Raw genomic sequence first — 23,019 nt, 5'->3', positions numbered from 1 at the left:
GTATTTTCTTGATTGTATAAGCTTTTTAGGTAGATTTTAAAATCTACCTACTATAGAGATTTCACACACCCTATCATTATACATGGCAAACAAAAGTCCTCAATATCCTTGTGTGTTGAGAACGGTTTGAGGGAGAATAATGAAACTTGGAAGTGGTTTGACACATCAGATGGTGCTATCAAGTATCATGGCGGACATCTTTGCGTGGTATTCGATACTTCAAATGCAAAGGTACTCATGTTACCTGTTTTAAGGCTAGAATTTTACCAGAAATACGGTTGTGTGGTTATTTTAGCCTTAAAGCAAGTAATTTCGTAGTTACAGCTTCTGAAAGTTTTCTAGTTATGCCTTTAGGGGCTAAGCTCGCGTTCGTGGAGGTGGGTGAGATTTTTTTTGCAGAATTTAATTACTATTTCAGAACACTGATGCTAATAAAATTATTTTAAAATAATAAATTTTCGAAAACCATAATGCTTGAAGCACACTTCATGTTGTGCTAACTTTAGAATACTTTTTGCGAGCCTATGTAATTGGTTGAATTTTGAGTCAATAATTTATTGAAGAAAGGTAATATATTTGAGACGTTCAGAGCACAGTGGATCCAAATCCATTTTCAATAAAGTTCAGTTTTGCTCAGCAAATGAATTCTATTTCAAAACGTAATATCTTCACAGTCAAGAGTCCAAAACAAATGTAACTAAAACTATGCGAAAGGGTGTGGTAGTTTCGTATGACAACCGCTAGGCAGGGGCGTCAGTAGGACAGGAGGGCAGCAGCCCCCATCCCCACTCTGGATTTCAGATTTTGGGGCAGTAAGGCAGTTTTAGAAATCTTTTGATAAGCAAAGTCCAACAGAACAAGCTTGAGATCCTTACACCTAATAAATACGGAGATCATACAGATGATTAAAACTGGAAAGTTGGTTAGGCCCAATTTTCAGAATTTTAAACAGGTTTGAAACTCGAAAGTAGAGCCATCTTTGGAATCCTTGGGCCAAAAAATATACAAGAGTGCAATATTGGCCTATATCTCCTTACGGCCAATGGAAATGGATTATAACTAATCAAAATCGGTATTATTCGGCGTAAGGACTTCAACTTTTTATGTTGGACTTTGCTCACAAAAGTTTTCTAAATCTGCATTACTGACGCCAAAATGTGAAATTCAGGGTGAGGGGCGGATGATCTCTAAACGAACGCCCCTCTCTAGAGGCAATTATATAAAATTCTAGATTGCATCTTGCCATGTAGTTGTTCTTTCTTTCTTCCCGGATTCGTGGTTGTGAAAATATGACGTTTTCGGTGTATTCTTTCGGACGCACTCTGCATTTGTTTCACGTAATTATGCATCATTGATATGACATTCGGAGCTTGAGCTTCTGACCAAACCATAATGACAACTGAAAACAGCGGGATAGTGGCGAGCGGAAAGGATAACCATTCCTCTCGTCCTTCCACTGACAGCGCTACAACAGGTAGAGAAGTTGCGGATTCTATTTGCATCAGGGTACGCAGGAATTTATTTCGGGAGGGGTTCAAACTCAAAATGAGGGTATTTTATATTAAAATTTATAAAATTATCCCTAATTGAGGCTAAACCCTCAATATGCGTTTGATATCGAAGATACCGCTGATATTTAAGTCAGGGGCGTCAAAGATGGTGGGAAATATGCATTGATGGTCAGAGTGTTAGAAATCGTATATGATAAAGAGTTTCTTGGTTAGGCGTAAAGGAAGATGGGAGAATATACAAATCTGAATGTTAGGGAAGTGAGTAATAGGATTGGTTTGGAACAAAATAAAATTCACTTATAAGTTCTTCTTTCTATAGCAATAAATCTTCCGTTTCTCAAGCTACAAACTTAATTTATAGCAGAAGTAACATTGGAAATGTGCCCAGAATATAGTGAGTACTATCAGCGTTTTTTTTTTTTTTTTCTCCTTGTGCAAATCAAGTTGCTCTTTTTATAAATGCTGTAGTTTGTACATATTTTTTATTCATGAACAATGAAGTAATGCATAAAAATCTAGTTTTATCATTAAAGTCAAAATGAAGTTTCAGATCTTTCATTTTTCACCATTTAGATGTTAATTTCGCTTAGTCAGTTTCATAATAATAATATAGTATTTATGCGACGTTAATTATTCTGTCTAACGATAGACCTACGTGGTCTGTAATCCTTAGAGTTTGCTTTAGTTTTATATTTGCGTGTGGTGTTGCATTTCTTGCGAAAAAGAGAAGAAAATATTGTAAATTGTACGCTTTCGAATGTGAATGTTGTAAGGATCCTTTGATATATGGGTGGCACAAGGACCTTCTTCTATCGGAATATTGAGGCTTTTCTAAAATGCTGTGTGGCGGTAAAGGTCCCTGACTCGTTCTGGCTTGATTAAACACGGAATGCTTCTGAGAACTCAATCCCAGCTGTTGGCAAATTGCCCACTAGCATGGCTATCTATTCAGCACTGTCGATTCTGTATAGAGCTGACCCTTTCTCTGTTTCGGCGTTTTACTGGAGACTTCAAACTTGTGCAACTATTGTATCATAGTGTTATATAGCCAATATCTACAGAGAAACAGTAGCCAATATCTATAGAAGAGCGAAGTGCCATGCTTGGGAAAAAGGAAAATTTATGTTAGAAACCCTTTAATACACTAATACTTCTCTGTTAAATTCTACTTCCAATGAATAGTTCTTTTTCCTAAGGAAGAGTTTTCCTTTAGGTTGTAATAATACAAATCTCCTACGAAATTCGATTTTTTTCAATTATGAATATACAGGAACGATTTATTTATTTATTGTTCGTGATTCAGATAGAGTCAAGGAGTTCTTCAACCTTAGATTTGGACTTACGACTTTCAGGGAATAGCCACGAGTAGAAAATCATTAATGACAAAAGCCACGACTGGAAATTACCACGACGGGCGAAAGCCATGCAACTTTTGTAAATACGCTTCTTTTACAAATTTAATAAGTATCATACGGTAGCTCTTATATTTCATTTTGTTCTTGTTTCATACATGTAATCCATTTTACATTTCACTTGTTTCTTTCTTACTGTTAGAAAGAGCCTCACATGGATTGAATTATATGAGTACAGTATACAAGTCCACTTTTGGTCATTTTGGACTAATTTATCTTTAAGATCTCTATCTGAAATTCTTTTCTGAGCTTAGAAGATTCATGTCCAATAATAATAATAATAATAATAATAATAATAATAATAATAATAATAATAATAATAATAATAATAATAATAATAATAATAATAATAATAATGTTAACTTTTCCATGTTCTTAAGCGTACTGTACAAACTTTTATTTGTCTCTTCCTTACGACTTTGGTAATTGGGCTTCAGAGTGTCCAAAGAATCAAAGAGTGTTGATATAGGATTCGATTTCCTTCCCTTTGATTTCCTTGTGCTCTGAAAGCTCCATGTAAAAAAAAATATATAAAAAAATGGAAAGCTTACAGAGCAATGAATACATACAATTTTCTAGTAGTAATTTTGTATCTCACATCTACATGTCCATATATTCCAAGTGTATCAATACAGTATTACATTTCGTGTAGCAAAGTGTTTTCTACGAATTAATCGAGCTTTTATGCATGCGCAAACCAAGGATTTTCCTTCTTGGATTCAAACCAAGAATCAATTATTAACAGAATGGATCATATGTATTGTTCCATAGTGATAAATAATTTGCATGTGCTTGTCGGAATGATATGGAGATGAAAACAAACGTATTGAAGCAGATGCGTGCGTTATTTTGTCCTTTCAATGTATGAATATTCTGTTTGCATTGAGGTGTTTCGTGTCATCGAGTAAGGATGACATAATAAGGCGAAATATTGTTCACATTCACTAGCCATGTTATGACTTTTTTATTATTATTGCTTATTGCATTGTATAACCCTCAGTAGTTACATTACATTTCCATGAATTTGATACTGTGAATGTCAAACGAGATACGCTACCTTCTGTGTTTATAAAAACTTCTTTTGTTATTTGATAGAATAATTGTACGAGTAAATTAGTTTATCGTAGTCTACTGATTAATAGATTAAAATTTTACGTTGGTACTCGCTGAACCTTCTCTCTCTACACAGCACATCATTCAAATATGAGCATGAATCTCCTTTACATTCCTCACAACATCCCTTTACGGATACAACTGAAGGACATCTTGATAAAAATCGCCAAGGGGTATCATAAAGGGGAGACTTTTTCGATTATTTTTTTTCAATATCTTGCACCGTTTGCAAGATTTAAGCCTACTTCCGGGTGGAGTTCTAATTCATGTATGATCGGTGTTTTTTTTTCTTTTTGCATAAAGTATGTAATAAGCAAATAACATTACACACACAGTTAATTATAATGTCAGTGATATATGGTGTTCATTGGGCGGAACACTCCTAAAAATAAGGATTCACCGTAGACTGGAGAAATGGCTATCCTTCGTTTTTCATCATCATTTGGCCATGAAACAAACGCCGGAAAGATATACAATTCCCGTATACAAATGTGAGGTGTTGGAATATATAAGTCGTAGGATATGATGCTTTACTTTTTAAAAATGTCAATACTTTCAGTGTACCCCTAGAAAATGTAATAAAGAAAGAACGCCATTTGTTTTAAATATTCAATTAGAACTGAACAATCTACACAAAATTTGCCATCGATCAGTGGAAACGGCATCATTCTAGAGCTTGTGGTTTCTAAGATATCATTCTTAAAATAATTGGCCACAAACGTCGTCCACAAAGATATAAACGTTTCTTGACCACAAATATAAACCTTAATATACAGAATGTTCAGTTAATATGTTAATATATACGAATGTTCAGTTATGCATTCGTAGTCTTGAAGAATGGAAGACTATATCGATGTTCCCGGATCGAGTATTGTTGTAAATCATTGTTTTTCACTCAGACCACATACTCGTATATAATATTGATGTACGCGACATGGTCTCACCTATTTGACATCGGTTGTTCAGTCGTTCCGCGTACATTAATGAATATGAATTTATAGTTATTTGTCATATCTCTATTCGTTACCTCAGTTAGGCATTGCCCCAGTTTTAATGGCAAAATAAAGTAGGACAAATTTTCTACATTAGGAGTTTTATTTCGTTGAAATAAAGCTCTATTAATTTAGAAGTTATAGGCGAAAATATTACATTTTACTACAAAAGAAAACAGTCATTACACTTATGAACAGTGAACTAAAATATATTGTTAATCGTTTGCAATATATGAAATAGTTAATTTCGGACAAAGCCAGAGGCGAGGTGATCATGTAAACTGTGTAAGCAGTGCATACAATTTAAAATTATGGAAACAATAAACATCTTGTAAAGTTTAGAAATCTTTTGAACTAGAAGTATAGATGGAGTCATGTCCTTTTTCTTAGTCTTTGGGGCAGACATTCCCCTCCATCTGTCAAGAGGAGTTTACAATCCAAAGTACTTGTCTTCCGCTGTAATAAAGCTATCCGCGTGTTGGCCTACAAATCCCGTTAGCTAATGCACTACCGCCTGCTCCGAGCGGGGTTGCTGGTAAACACCTACACTATCCATAAAGGCCAACATACACTAGCGTATTTTCAGCGCGTATTTTCGGTCCGTAAAATGATGTCGTAAATTTCGGTCCGTAAGTTGGCCCATACACCTAGCGTAAAAATAGGCGCGTAAAAGAAGAAGGAAAAGAAGCGGTCATTTTTCGCTCTTCCTCTTGCCTGTTGTTTGAGCACGTGGTCGTATTCCAGTTTGCTAAAGTTGTTTGAAGAGAACGCATATATCTTCTAAGTGCAGGTCCTACAAACATTATGCTATTAAGGAAACGAATAAAAAGAAAGATCAACAGAATAGATTTGGATAGGAAATGATATTTACATGTAGGAGTACTTTTTGTTTCTTTTTCGTAGTATCGGAATGTGAAATTCCCATAGAATGTTTTAAGAAAGTTAAATCAGATTTTTAAAAAAAAAAGAAAATGGAAGAAAGAAAAACAAAAGCTAAATGCATGATTTTGCGAAAGCAGTATTCAATTTAATAAATTTTCTCACTAAATTTGTTAGACTTCTCGAACAAATAAATAAATCTAATCTCTTGGCGTAACATATCTCATGGAACGAGGGCCTACCATCCAGCATGTGCCACTCATGTCTTTAGGGCAGGGTGCGAATCCCGGGCCGGAATTTCCTTGTATTTTGTTTTAATTCCTTCCAAAAGCAACAAATTGAAACATTGATCGCTCACAAAGCAATCAACTATCTTCTGTTAGGAACTATTTTATTCCCCTTCAAATATACACAACCTAATTTGCGCACTGCTTTTGGGTAATATATGCTCAGCACATCTGCTGCTCTTGTAGAATCTAGTCCTTAATGAAAGGGTCAAGTAAAAGAAGGAAAGTCAACCGTCTCCAAGTACAAACAAACCAAGTTTTAATTTCGAAGTGTGACTTGACAAGCTATTTAAAAGTTACAAAGAATATCTAGAATAATTAAAATTTAATATTTAGAAAACGAATTAACACTTGACCTGAGGTACAACATAACCAAATGAAAACAATATCAATTGTATTGTTGTACTTTACTAATATGAAAGGTGGCAACTAATTCACTCTCCTGTTTTCTTTCACGATCTTTGAAGCATAGCATTTGTTCTAACAATGACGATATTAATGCACCATGCTACATTACATTGGATAGTACATTTGCTCATAATAATAAGTTGCTTGGAAGTTAAAATATCTTTTTAAGATAAAAAATACTTTACCTTAAATACAACTAATTTTTAAATATATAAGTGCTTGTGCTATCTCTTATCCGTTTAGCAACTATAGAATAGATTGCTTTATATTTAGAATAGTTCTCATCAGAGTCGTAAATAAGTTGGGGGGCCAGCGGGGCTGTTGCCCCGGGCGCTGATAGCAAGAGGGTGCTGAAGGAGCAAGAAGAAAGGAAAGTATTGGAAATCATTATGTTTACTACAGAAATCTGCACGGAACATACGTTATCCATATGCTACAGACTTTCCCCGCTTAGATGTTACATCATTCCGTTGCAGGATGTATGACATCTAACAGTCTTCCATATATCACATACGTATACGTATGTTACATATGCCAGTTGTATGCTACATGCGTATATCTGTATGTGAGATCCTGACCACCTATATACAGTTCTTTCGTTCGTACAGAAAGTACGTTTATTCGAAACATGTATGCGGAAAGTATGTATAAAATGTACTTTTTTCAGTTATACATTTGCTGTACGTTAAGTCCTAAAACTACATGATTTACACATGTAATCTACGTTTTTACGTACGCCACATACATTTTTCTCAGTGTATAATTTCACAATACGCCCTCTGTCCTCCTCTAATGTTAATGTATAAGATATAAGAAATTTACAGCATTCAATGTAGGGTCTACTGAAAACCTTGTGACACAGTAAGCAGACACTTTTAATCGATGAAACCAACTTTTAAATTTAAAAAAATGATTGATTCTAATGACTGGAGCAAACCACATGTTCAAATTAAATATAACAAATTTGGTGTTTTTTTAAAAAAGGTCATTTATTTAATTGTAAACAAATTAATTTAAGTTGTTGGCCAATGTAATGACTATTAGTGAATATTCTACATTTGAACGCATCGTTTGATGATTAACAGTTAATGAAAATATAATGAAACTAATTGTAGATCTGAAGTGAAGTAATTCAAATAAAACCGTATAGATCTAATTAAATACTACTAAAATTATTCTTCAACAATTTCTTAAAATTCACTTAAATTGGGAATATTATTAACAAGTTTGCTGTCCATCGGCGATTAGGGGCATGGAGGTAATTGCTGCCCCTACTTTTTTGGCTTTACACTATAGCCTAATTACATGCCCCCTTACTATTAGTAGTGTTTTGTCCCCCTTTCTAGTGTTCATACCCAATTGCCGTCACTGGTACTTTCCCTTACAAGCGAATAGATCTGTGTTTTTGCGCAACAACAATTGATTACGGAAAGTAAGATAAATTTAACGCTTTATTAAAATTATTATAGTTATTTAGTATACTAAATATTAAATTTATCTAAAAGAAAGATGTTTACACGTGTATGTTATATGGGAACATAAAAAAACTGCAAATAATAAAATGTGGGGTTGTTACAAATGATTGTAGCTGTTTCATGGATTTGGCGTAGCTATGATATTTGGCATGTTATCACGAAGCTTTACCATAATATAGGTTTTTATTTAATTTCGAACTTATAGTAGTCAAATTCCGTTCAAACATTAGCTATTCACAACTCTCTATTCTCCAATTCAACTCAGATTAGGTTATTTTCAAACAAAGTTAAACTATTCTGAACGACTGGTTTGTTTAAATTTTACTACATGTTGGTACAAACATCCAACTGCTTATTAAAATTAACTGAGAGCTACCCAATCTTAATTTAGATTTTGTTTTCAAAAGAAGTTTAAACTGTTAACTTATTAAAGACACTTTGAACCAAATCCATTCGTTCGTTTAAATTTATTATTATTATTATTATTATTATTATTATTATTATTATTATTATTATTATTATTATTATTATTATTATTATTATTATCATTATTATTATTATTATTATTATTATTATTATCATTATTATTATTATTATTATTATTATTATTATTATTATTATTATTATTATTATTATTATTATTATTATTATTACATTCGTTTCACAACTTATGAACCAATGATTTGAAGCAATCTAAGTCGGAAGAGTTTCCATTTACTGGTTCAGAAAATAAACAGATTTGTTGTATTTTAAATTTTCATTTTTCTCAGTGTAAAGAGCCCGTCGTATTGTATGTTTTTAATACTCATAATTCTTATATTCATTACATAAGGCATATTTCATTGTAAGAAAGCGTAGTTATAAGGAATTAAGCAGAAAGTAAAAAGAAAAATGTAAACAAACTTGTATGTTATACGAAACTGAAAACAATTAAATATCAACTAATTTCGAAGCTCTAGTAGTAAAAATGACACTAAAATAATACACTATTAAGTAAGAAGAAAAATAGTACACTATTAAGTCAATTATTATATAAATTCTCCTGACAGGATGGACATGCTACTTATAAAGATAGTAAAACCATTAAGTTGAGTTGATTTTGAGTTTAACGTCCCTTTCACCAGCGAGGCTATATGAGACGAGACCTACTGATTAACGTGGAATCCGAACCACATGAACTCCCACCGGGAAGCAAACCCGGCTCTCCCACGCTAAAGACACGTATGCTAACCGTTTATTCACAGAGGAGCTCAGTAAAGTGATTGAGTTGTTCGTGAAAGAAATTATTTAAGTGTCAGATATTCATTCTTATTTAATATTTTGTGATAATAGACCTTAAGTTAACGTTTATCTGGGGAGAATTGATAGTAACCACACCACAAAGGTTGAGAAATGCTTTAATGGCTTACTACGAGTTAACATGAACTATTATGAGTGTAATCCTATTTCCTGCAAATGGGTGTCATTTCAATTTTGGCGTTAGGTATGTTCTGTTTTGAGTCTACATAAGCTTTTCAAATAAGTGTTGGCACAGTCCCCATCATGACGAGATATAATAAAATGTTGAAAAATATTCAACATAGCTGGTACCCTGGATTGAACTTGAACTTTTAAGGCTGGAAAGCAAGCACACTAAAACGAGCGGACAATGATTGTGCTATTTAGACTTAGTATGTGAGTTGTTGATTTTAGTTTAGCGTCCCTTTCAGCAGCGAGGCTATATGAGACGTGGACCTACTGATTAACGTGGAATCCGAACCACATGAGCTCCCACCGGGAATCGAACCCGGGTCTCCCACGCCAAGGGCGCGTACGCTAACCGCTTAGCCACGGAGGAGCTCGACGTAGTATGTGAGCACTAATGGCGAAATAGGATTATTAGGTCTATTAAATTTAAATAAATGTACAATCTGAGGTTTGAAATAATTCACAAAGAAAGAAACACCAGCCTATGTATTGTGGTTTATCACATTTTCTTTTTCACGAGTAATGTTAAGATCACGTGAAAAAAAAATAATGACTTTCTGAATCTAATTTGTTACAAGTTCTTGTAAAATTGAGAAGGTACTTAAAATAACAATCAGCAGGTGGTCGAAATAGCAAAAATATTTCAGCGAATTTCGATAGTCAAACGCAATTTTTTGCTGTTTTATCAGGCAGATATCGAGATAGTATCTTGTTAAAGTATCTTGGGACTAATTGTCAAATATTAAATTTAATGTTAAATTCGTAGTCGAAAGACATCATGTTCGATTGGATTGGGTTTGACTTGAGCGACCTCTTAGACAGCGAGGCTATATGAGAAGTGAGATCCAAACTGCATGGGCTTCTGCCGAGAATCGAACAGGAAATCCTGCGCCGAAGAAGCTTACGCTGACCATATAACTACGGAGGAGCTCTCATCATTTGCGAATTCTGATTCTGAAGTAATGGATTTAAATACCTTTTTCTCTGTGCACTGAAAATTAATTATGAATTTTAATTAGGAAATAAGGTTCGTTTTGTGCAATAGAAAATATTAATTTAACCGAAATCATGTATTGTATAGAAAGACTGAAACTAGATTGGAATGATTATTTCTGGTGAGTCTACCAGCAAACCTCAGCAACGATTCGCGAGGACAACACAAGAACAGGTTTTCTCTTCTGAAAACAATAAGACCAGACCAGGGAGAAGGCCGTGGAAAGGGCAAGATACCCCTGCTGCTCGAAAACCCTTTCATCTGAGCCGTTTTTACGCGCCGTATTTACGCTCGAACGGTACGTAAACGTACGCCAGGTCCCATACACTAACGTATTGACAGCTGCTAACAAGACTAGCGCATGAAATTTTATGGCTACGGCGGAAAAATACGTCAGTGTATGGCTGGTGTAACACAGTGTATGGCAGGTTTGCTGGTAGACTCACCAGAAATCATCATTCCAATCTAGTTTCAGTCTTTCCATAGAATATACGATTTTGGCTAAACTAATATTTCCTATTGCACAAAACGAGACATTATTTCCTAATTAAAATTCATAATTAACTTTGAGTGCACAGAGAAAAAGGTATTTAAATCCAATACTTCCTAATCTGAATTCGCAAATTATGAGAGCTCCTCCGTGGCTATATTGTCAGCGTACGCGTCCTCGGTGCGGGGCGCCCTGTTCGATTCTAGGCGGGAGCTCATGTGGTTCGGTGGGGGCGCGGTGGCTCAGTGGTAGAGCGTTCACCTCCGGTGCTTGGGGTCCCTGGTTCGATCCCAGTTCGCGCCGTGTGGACTTTGTGGTGGACAAACACCGTGCTCGTGGGTTTTCTCGGGGTTCTCCCGTTTCCTCCCACTTTCTTCATTCCACCATTTCACTCATTTCTCATTATCACCGTCTCCTTTAGCCTAACCGGCATAACCGTGGGACGTTAAACTTAAAGATTTCATTTCATTTTTTTCTCATGCGGTTCGGGTTCTACTTCTCATATAGGCTCGTTAAACTTATCGAACCTGATGCCTTTCGACTAGGAATTTAAGATTTAATTTAATATTTGGACATTAGTTTTTTTTTTTCACACAGGTAAAGGCGCATATAAAGATGAAGTCACACCTTCAGAGTTATCCACGTTGTGATACTAAACTGAAATCTTTGAGTTTAACTTCCCACGATTATGCCCTTTAGACTAAAGGATACAATAATTAAGGCAAGTGAATGATGATGAGAGAATTGGTGGAATGAAATGTGGGAGGAAACGAGAGTACCCTGAGAAAACCCACGGACATGATGTTGCCCACACAAACTTATTTGCACGGGGATTGAACCAGGGACACCACGCACCAGAGATAAGTGCTTTAGCACTTAGTCGCTCTGGCCCTCTGTTGTGATATTTAAAAAAAAAGTATGACTGCCAATAGCATTTGACTAATTCTTGCCGAATTGAAAATTATCTATAAATCATATGTTGCTCCCACTATTGAGTACTTTTCTCCTATCTGGTCTATGGTCTGCCCTACTCATTTAAAAAATTAAATTCCGTAATTAATTTCTTTTTAGCCATTGTATCCTACTGAGTACCTCACCTCCGAACACTTCCAAAATATAACGTTTTAAAATCCCTCAATATCAAACCTCCCCTAGTGAGAAACAAAATTTCTGACCTAATATTTTTGCAAAAAATTGTAAATGGCCGCATATCATATGAACAATTGTTAAGTCAGATCAATTTTCGCGTACCCGCTAGAACAACACGGTCTAGTGATTTCTTTTACACTCGAGCGGTGAGAGTTAATATTGCCCAAAGGTCCCTTCTAAACAAAATTATCAGTACCTATAATCAGTTACCAGAAACTGTAGACGTTTTTTCAAGTGAGTATACTTTCAGATCATCTATAAATAAGCTATTTTTGTAATGTCGCTGTTGTCTTGTACCATCTTGACCTCAAATTGTTAAAATGTTTCAGAGTAAAATGGCCTAGTGCTGTATCTGAAACCTGTTATAAATAAATAAATAAATAAATAAATAAATGATGCCACGCTATTTACAAAAACGAAAACGTTCTAGTACCATTCTCTGAGCCCAAACTCTTGGACCTTCCAAGTTAACAGAGTCATTTGAAAAGAGTGGCCTTGTTTTTAGGAGCTATTAAAAGAATTATATTATATTTCAAATCTGAGTAAACATTGGCAAATTGTTGTTGGATATATGTGAAGAGAACAAATTTCTATAAAGGAAGAAAAACGTATAAATATTTCTGGATGTTTCCTTTAAATATAGCCTTATGAAGCTATTAAAAAGTGAAACATGGATGGTGAACGCCAACTTTTCAATGGCTCAAAAAAAAAAAAAAAAAAAAAAAAAAAGTATATGTTATTTGAGGAGAGACTTCCTTTACTAGGTATACACCCTAATGTAGACCAAGACACAAAATTCATATGAAGAACTGTTTCGTGCGGTGGTGCATCAGTGCAGTGAACTTAGTGAATATCCGGACCTGTAACTATGGTAATGGATTTTGATATAGCGTAAATGCTGGCTGTAAATGCAACTCTTGGAGATTCAACTCGTTTATAGAGTTACTTTTTTCATCTGACTCAGTCAACATGGAGGAAGGTCCAAGAGCTTGGACTCTTAGAACGGTACAAGAGCAATGAAAATTTTCGTCTATTTTGCGAGAAAATAAACAGATTTGCATTTCTTCCAATAGCAGATGTGCATCAATTAATTCAAGTGACTTCGGAGGAAGAGCTGGAACTTCTGGACTATTTTGATAGCACCTACGTGTCAAATACGAACCGCCGTGTTAAAGCTCGGTCTGGGAATATTTGTTTGCGTAATGTGCCCGTCTATATTAGGGATGGCCAAAAATTTTCGGATCCGGATCTTGCCGGATGCGGACCTAGATAAGGATCTCTGATCCGAATCTCAGATCCGGATCCGAAAATCGGATCTCGGATTTGGATCCGAAATTCGATTCTCGGATCTGGGTCCGGATCTCGGATCTGGATCCGAAATTCGGATCTCGGACCTGGATCTGGATCTCGGATCTGGATCCGAAATTCGAATCTCAGATCTTGATTCGTATCCAAACCTACATCTGAAATTGTGATGATAAAATTGAATATCTAAAATTCGTCAAAACTTTTTTCGGATTCACTAATATAGTAGGTTGCTGTGCTTTTAAATGTTTCCTTAACACGTTTGTGCTACCTTTGTTCTTTATTTTATTTTAACCTTGCAATATTTACATGTTGCACTTTCTGTCGAAGTCGCTTTAGTAAAATGTTTCCAAGTTTGACTTCTGCCCATTTCAGAGTATATTGAACTGTCTGAAAACTGATGTAAATGGTAACAAATTCTTCTGTTTAGTTCCTCTTCAAAACTTAATGTTAGCTTCACATTAAAAATATTTATTTTATTCTTTAGAAAATAAACTTTCTTATTTTCTCATATACAAATGAAATATCTTTTAGATAAGGCCCTTCTAATCGCAGGAATACTAGACAAAACCAACTCTTTATTAATAGTAGTTTCTGACTTACTAGAGTCCAACCATCAACAAATGTAATAATGAATATCACTTCGAAGGTATATACAACAAAAAATATAGACTGGTTGGCGTGGAACAACAGTAGACTTTTAAACATACACACGAGAAATTCAGGAGAGTGATATGGTTGTGTTCGTTGTATGACTTTAATACCTAACTCATGTTTGCCCTTCTGAGGTCGGGAGTTTGTCGGAGTAAATATAAAAGAGATTTCTTTTATTTTTTTCTTCACCCTCCAGGTTTCTTTAATCATATATTGCAGGACGTAACCAAAACATATCCATGCATCGTATCATTGAAGCGTTTTGTGTTTTGTGTATTAAAGTGTTCAAAAATATTTAACATATTCGCATTTGTTCATGTGATCTCAGGTTCAGTTCTCGGTGCGAACATACAAGAAAATTTGAAAGCTGAAACATGAAAATAGTATTTAAAAGTCAGGAAATTGATATTAAAACTTTAGCTATCTATTGGGACTTTTAGGCTGTAGTTAAATTAACCCACACGTTTCGTGAAGATATATTACGTCGTTATTGTTTATTTACTATAAGCTACTAGATACATCCAAAGAGACCACTTTATACTGTAGTAATCAACAGATGCAAACAACATTGGAAAAGGAATGGAAGGTCTCCAGAGCCTTAGATCAAGGTACTAACCTAGCATTTGCCCAGTATAACTGAGGAACAACCCTGGAAAATTCTCAGTCAGGATGGCTGGTCTCCGAATTCGAACCCAGTATTAACCAATTGCGAAGCAAGAATCCTAACAAGTAGCCTGAACTCGCTCCGTATTATTATTATTATTATTTAATTAACGTAATGTTTTAAAATTAGTGCAAATTAAACCCTACTCTCTTTATTGCTGATGTTATAGTTAATAAGCCTACATGAGACATCAGTCCCCCATCAAGAAAGAATACTAAAACTGGAATTCAGGAAGCGGGGGTGAAGAGATTAATGAGGATGAGGAAACTATGTACGATGCAAAAACTGAGTAATTATGACTTCATCACAGATATATTCACTTACATACGTCAATTAATATTTCTCTGATACAGGGCACTCTTACTTTCTATAGTGGCAGAAAAATGGCCCGCTTTTGTAAATGAACACACTAAGCACGTGCGTATAGGCGCAATGTCCGTGCAAAGAAACATGGGTAAAACTAGAAAAAAAATAGGGAAATTGAGGGGAAAATGATAAACCGCCCTTCAACTTAAAAAAAAAAAGGCTAAAAATAACTAAACTTAGAGCTACGAAAGACGCGAGGCGAATTTTATTGAAAAGATTGTTTTTCATTAGTGATTAGTTGTGCTAACTATGAACATGAATTATAAAGAAAACAAGTAGCTAGCTCTGAGCTTCGCAAACTAGTTGAAAAGAAAATACTGGATAAAATTTAATAATAAAGAAGGCATTTATGATAAAGGAAACTAAATTCTTGGCACGACAGTGCTTTGGTTCCTACCAGCGGGCTTACGTTCAAAGTGGAGATGTGTAGTCAACGCATCGACACCCGAAGTCCCTAATGCAGACTCTCTAGATTGGAGTCCGCTACCTCTTACTTAAGATAACTCCCCAATTGTCCTCACGATGCTGGGTCAACATCGAAATTGTTGAGTGTCTCTCCGGAAATTGAACCCATGACTACGGGCACCGAAGGCACGCGCTAACCTCTGTTTTTTTTTATATATAAAAAGCTAACAGCTTTTTATCAGATTATTTAACCTGTTGAACGATTTGCAAGGATTACACTGTAACCATTATGACACCACACAGACATAGAAGTAAACGAGGACAGTTAAAAACACCTATGCCCGAAGCGGGATTTGAATCCAAGACATTCACAGCAAACGATCCACAGCCTAATGCCGCAGACCCCTCGACTCGGCTAATCCGTAGCACATTTAAGGTAACTGATTATTTTAAAAGTTGCTCCTAAATACTGACAATCTAAGTCTTATGTATCAAATATTTCCTGTGATAATACCATACACTCTCCGTCTTCTATAGACGAAAAGCTATAGTTACCCACATTATCTAATACAGAAATAAGTTCTGTTTCTCTAATAGCTGCTGATAGTGATAGTCAAGGTTGTAGTTTATTCTCGGTGCTCATATTGTGATTTACTAAATAATTATTAAATCTAATTGTAAGGTATACATTTGATATTTTGAGCAGACTGAGCAAGATAAATATACGTAAAAACTGGTCAATACTTGTCATAACTGTTTATGTTTTCTTAAATGTCAATGAAATAGGTGTATTGAAAAATTTTAAATATTCGAGTTTTGTATTCCGGTTTCAAATATAAATATGTGTGTGTTTCATCTCGGTCCTGCAACCAGGTGGACCTAGATTCGACATTCGAACTCTCATCCGGATCAAATCAGATTTTTTTTTAAACTAAGGCAAACATATGATCTTTAGTGTAGAAATAGACAAATAGACTTGTCAATATTCGTCTCAATTTTCTGTTTTCTTCTTCACTGTCAGGACTTCGTGAAATTACTTTCGGCGAATTTCAGATATTCAAGTTTATCACAATTTGGGTGGGATGTGGGTTTGGATAAGAATCAAGATCTGATATCCGGATTTCGGATCCAGAGATCCAGATCCGAAATCCGAGATCCGGACCCAGATCCGAGATCCGGATCCAGATCCGAAATCCGAGATCCGGACCCAGATCCGAGATCCGGATCCAGATCCGAAATCCGAGATCCGGACCCAGATCCGAGATCCGGATCCAGATCCGAAATCCGAGATCCGGACCCAGATCCGAGATCCGGATCCAGATCCGAAATCCGAGTTCCGGATCCAGATCCGAAATCCGAGTTCCGGATCCAGATCCGAGATCCAGATCCAAAGGATCCGGACCCAATCAGATCTGGATCTTCGGATCCGGCCAGATCCGGATCCGGCCATCCCTAGTCTATATCCCCCAGACAATTGGAATGTTCACCAAGCTACCTTTAACAGCAATTCTAGGATAAATAATATTTGTGAATTGTGGAACTGGAAGTTTCATCATCTAGTAGGAATGTCCCACGCAACTATTTGGAAGCTTATTCATGAAATTCAACAAGTTGAAGCAACGGTTTCAGCTGTGCTTCATCAAGATGCTGTGGGGCAACCACCCAAACAGAAAACTAGAAGAGTGTTTCAGATTTTTCAGAAACGGCTCTAGTCTTTGTGCTTAACGTATAACACTGGAACTAAATGTTTGAAAAAAAATTTGCTTGTTGTTTCCTATAATGTTATGAATAGTAGAAAATGAACATGTAAACCATTTATTACATTAATACAAGTTATATTTTATTTGCTAATTTTCTGTTCTGAAATTTTAATATTGCCAAAACTTAATATTTGTAAATAGTGATATATAAATCCATTTTGCCTGTGCTAACACCCAACCTTTCAATAAATAAATATTTAAATGATTTTTAACAACTAGACAAAAACTAAATACATCAACTATTTATTGATTTTAGAAAGGCGTACGACTCGGTTAGGAGAGAAACATTATACAACGTTCTTACAGAATTTGGAATACCGAGAAAGCTAATTAGATTAATTAAGATATGTTTAAATGAATCCCAAAGTAAAGTCCGGGTAGGAAAATTTTTGTCCACCAGCTTTCACGTCGAAAATGGCCTGAAACAAGGAGATGCGTTGTCGCCATTATTATTTAACTTCGTTCTGGAATACGCTATAAGGAAAATCAAAGATAGCAACCAGGGCCTACAGTTGAACGGTATTCACCATGTTATGGCATATGCTGATGATGTAAATTTAATAGGGGATGATAGGAGAACAATAGAAAGAAATGCAGAGATCTTATTAACCGCTTCCAGGGACATGGGTTTAGAAGTAAATGCAGAGAAAACTAAATACATGGAAGTGCGTCGGGACCGGAATACAGCAAATTATGGATGCGTTAAAATATTAAATAATACTTTTCATAAAGTGGATAGTTTCAAATATCTAGGATCAATATTAACAGAGCAAAATCATATTCACGAAGAAATTAAATGTCGACTAAAATCAGGGAATTCGTATTACTATTCGGTTCAAAATCTCTTGTCGTCGCGAATTCTGTCGAGGAATTTGAAGCTTAAAATATACAAAACGATAATAATGCCTGTTGTTCTGTATGGCTGCGAAACATGGTCACTTACTCTGAGAGAAGAACATAGACTGAAAGTATTTGAGAACAAGATCCTGAGACGAATATTCGGACCCAAGAGGAACGGGAATGGGGAATGGCGGAAACTTCATAACGAGGAACTACATAATTTATATGGTTTACCCAACATTGTTAGGGTCGTCAAGCCTAGGAGGCTTAGGTGGGCGGGTCATTTAGCTAGAATGGAAGAAAGTAGAAACGCTTTCAAAGTCTTGACAGGAAGACCAATCGGAAAACGACCATTAGGAAGACCTAGACGCAGATGGGAGGACAATATTAAGATGGATCTCGCAGAGATTGGAATACATAGTAGAAACTGGATGCAGTTAGCTAAGGATAGAAGTCAGTGGAGAGCTTTTGTGAACGCGGCATTGAACCTCCGGGTTCCATAGGCCATAGAGTTAGTTAGTTAGTTAGTTAGATAAAAACTAAATGGCAAGATAAACTTTGAAATAAAAAAAGGTAGGGAAGCAGCGGAGAGGATCCCTTCAACTTACAACAGTCGAGGTAACAAGGATCAAACTATTTCTAAAGAATGGGGCTGGAGGTAGTTGTATAAGTCTTGTTTTTCCTTTCTAGCCTATTTTTGAGCTGTGGATAAGGTAGTAAAAATTGGTATCCCGTGAGGGGATAATTTATTATATTTGTTACTACTATATTCTTCGTTAATTTTGTAAGAAAAAAAAAACGAAAGCTGCAACCATTAATAAATCATATTTTCTTTAAATTGATTTTATCATTCAGTAGCCCACTTTTTAATGACCAAAGTCAACAGTCTAAAACATCGTATAACAAAAAAATCAATCAATTATTCAACTATCGGAACACTCCTTTACTCCCTTATTCTTTGTAAACTGCAGTTCCAAACAATAGGCTTATTTCGGAAGGTAAGGGGAAACCACACAACAAGCTCGTTCAGATTGTATTAAATCATCATTGTGTCTGTTTAGAAATTTAAATGTTTGCAATCTACAACGTAAAAAATTGAATATAACTTTTTCCCGTCCCGTGTCCTCCTCCTTCGAGGTACGATTTATATAAATATTTAGTGATCTCAGATCAGTAAGTACAATGATCTAAGATTGTACCAAAAATGAATTGAGCTGCTTGGACGTAATAGATAAATGTGAATTTTTAATCCTCTTCGACGTGGCTCCCGGTCTGTTTCTTCTATGCTTTTTTTTTTTTTTAACTTAACAACACAATGTTTATAGCACCTGCACTTAAAACCATGGCCTCAGATAGATCCATCTTGTTCAAGCAACTTGAGTAAACTGGAAAACGACCACGTGCTCAAACAACAGGCAAGAGGAAGAGCGAAAAATGTCCGCTTCTTTTTCTTCTTCTTTTACGCGCCTATTTTTACGCTAGGTGTATGGGCCAACTTACGGACCGAAATTTACGACATCATTTTACGGACCGAAAATGCGCGCTGAAAATACGCTAGTGTATGTTGGCCTTAAGATAACCAACTACGGTGCGTTTCTGTTGATGCCTTTGTATGTGCGATTTTTTTAAGTGTTTCACGATATCTGATATCTGCGGCTGCTACTTGGTACTTAAAGGCTGTAATGACAAGTGTAATTTCATTATTTCTAATTTATTAAAATACTCTTTCAGGGTATTCACAGATAAATTGGTAATAGAACTGCACCTTAAGTATCTAATTTGACAGGTAAAAGCAATAATTTTAGTTGTCACCTGAAATAAAATAAAACTAGATTTTGTTAGTTATAGACTTCCCGGACTCTCGCACCTCTCAAATCGCTAAAATAGTTCTAATCTTAAAGGATTTTGAGATATGGTCATCTTATTATAACAATTGCAGCCCCCACCGCTTTTTCCTTCCCTTCTAACGGAAATATATATATTTAAAAAAGATGCTGGAACATCTCATTACAATTATCATGTTTCTAAACTTAATGGTTTTCGAGATATGATTATCTTATTTTAACGATTGCAACCCCATTCTTTTTTTTTACCCGCCTTTTTCTTCCCTTATAAGGAAAATAACAAAAACTGATAAAACGTATATTTAATTATTTTAAATGAAAAATCAAAATACCAAATTTTATGTCTCTAACCTTAACGAACTTCGAGATATAACCATCCAATTATAACGATTGTGAACCGACCTTTTTCTTCTCTTCTGGGTCAACGGTGAAACCGGTATCAAATAAAGATGAAAGACGTGTCTAATTATTTTAAATGAGAAGTCCATATTCGAAATTTTCCATCTCTAACCTTCAGAAATTTCGAGATACGGATATTTTAAGATAATAATTGTCACTCCCCTTTCTCTCTCAATCCCGTCGAATTTCCAAAAATAATTCTTTAGTGGGATCTTCACAGATCCTATACCCTGTCCAAATTTCAAGTTTCTAGTTTAAGCGTTTTGGCCTGGGCAATGAACAGTCAGTTACTCGCTCACTCTCTTTTCCTCTTTGCACCGTAAATCCTTTAGAAACAAGATAGTAGTTAAAGAAATTGATTGATTTGATATTTTCAGCAGAACTAAAATTTGGATTGGAGTTGGTTTACCAATACTCCTTTATATATTTACTCACAGGCCCACTCTGTTTGTTTGTCCGGGAGACAAACAGTATCAAAAACTGTGATGAATTACCACCAAATTTGATCAAAGTGTAGAGGGTCTAAAGTTAGACATCGAGTTAGTGAATGGAGGTGAAATCGAAATCGGAAGTGGTTTTCTGCAGTTGATTAAGTGTTCCAAGGATATGCTTAATATCGTCCAAAACTCTTTACTAAAACCGGAAGTAGCAGAAATCAACAATTTCTTGTTTTTACCTTGATCGCTTGAGTAAAAATGGTAATAGAAAGCGAGAAGCAGTTTTCTGCAGTCGATTAAGCGTCATTCCAAGAAAACCTTAATGTCCAACCTCAACTCACTGCTAGGAGCACGGTGGCTCAGTGGTAGGCCGTTCTTCAGATTCTAATGCTCATCATTATAGAGTAAGGACAGTAATAGAGAAGAGTGGTTTTCTGCAATTAATTAAGCGTACCAATACTATATTTCATCTCCACTCTAATCTATGTAGAAACCGGAAGATGTAGAATATATATTTCCACTGCTAGTTGCAATATTAATTGAGAAAATTTAACAACATTTAAACCAAACTACGTAGCGTGGTGTACACGTGGCACTGATACTTATTTCTATTCAAGTAACTAGAATCCTGATTTCCTTTAAATGGAATACGCCATAACTAAAAATAACTTAATTTTTATTTGCGATAATGATACTTTGGGAAATTTAAGTTTTCATAAATCTACCAAGTGTCACTTTTCCTTTTTTTTTTTTTTTTAATGAATCTGTTTTATAACAGGTATGCTTCTCGGTTCTTAAGTCACCCTCAATTAAATTATTATGTACAGGATTATCGTGATGTATTTGGCTCGAAATAGATCAGCCATAGTTGGGATCCCTACACTCCAAAAAGAAACAAACTATTTGCTGAGCAAAACAATATATTCACATTTAAAAACTACATACGTGTGACAGTTTCGCCAACTAACACTTTGGTTTCATCAGATACTATCATCCCAAAAGAAGATGGAATCACTGCAAAGTAAAAGTAATGAATCGGTGGATGTTCTGATTGCGTTATGACAAGACTTTTATGGCTAGTAATCGTTCTTCTGCCAGATTTCTTTCACATCCATCCACACGCTTCTGCACGTCTGAAATAAGTACCAAGTTCTAACGGTCGTTAAAGTTTGTAAGATTATCAGAAGGTTGTGGCTATAAAATAACCATATAAAGAAGAAATTCAAGTAATAAACAGAGTATTTTCTTTTCTTTTCATTTGATTAACTATGGTTCCTCATGCCAAAGCTCAAGCAAAAGGAAATTATGTCCAAGGATTTCAGACTATAAAAAGCAAACTTTAAGAAATTTGGATTTCCCTTGTGCAGAATGTCTCTGGAAATTCTCTTTTTTCTTTTTGTTCCTCCGTTCAACAGCAGGTATATCTGCATTATTCTACTTCTTGTTCTTAAAAAAAAGCAAACCATAAAATATTTTTTTCTGTAGGGAAAAAATTAAAATCTCTATATTTTTTCTTTTGTTTTGTTTTTTAAATTTCCTTGCAGAACGTATTTCTTTCTGAGTACAGTAAAATAAGACAAAAGATATCTCATTTGCCAACGAAACTTGTGCTTTGTTTGTGGACTGTTGCTTTTATATATATCTTTTTATTTCGTGTCTTTTCTTCTGCTCATCCCACACAGACTTAATGCAAGAAGCGAAAAGAAATTTCCTCTGTGGTGTACTAGGATTCCTGCCGTCTATTGCAGCCTGATGTTCATCAATCACAAATGCCGAGCTACATTCGATACGTCGATTGAAAGGAAGCCCTTTTGTATGCGAAAGGTTTCTAGGTGGGAGGAGCGAAGACGCTGCTGAAATCAGTCACGCAATCAAGGAAAAGAATAAGAAAAGAAAACAGAAATCTACTGACCTCATTGGTTTATATATATAAAACAATACTCCACTTGTATTATTATGTTTTTTAACATAAAATTTGCGTTAAGTTAAAAAACGATACTCCATTTGTATTATTATGAAGTTTTTTAAACATTAAAATTGCATTAAGTTGAGACTATTGACAATACAAAAGTAAATCACAAGTGATTTAGTGAATTCAATCTATTATATTGATTTGAATTCAACCGTTGAAACATTTTGTGAGCGAGACAATTTTTTTTTTTTTTTTT

The sequence above is a fragment of the Thermobia domestica genome, chromosome 14, assembly GCF_964235325.1.
Source record: "Thermobia domestica chromosome 14, izTheDome1.hap1.1, whole genome shotgun sequence".
NCBI classification, from domain to species: Eukaryota; Metazoa; Arthropoda; class Insecta; order Zygentoma; family Lepismatidae; genus Thermobia; species Thermobia domestica.
This window is presented reverse-complemented; position numbering follows the sequence as displayed.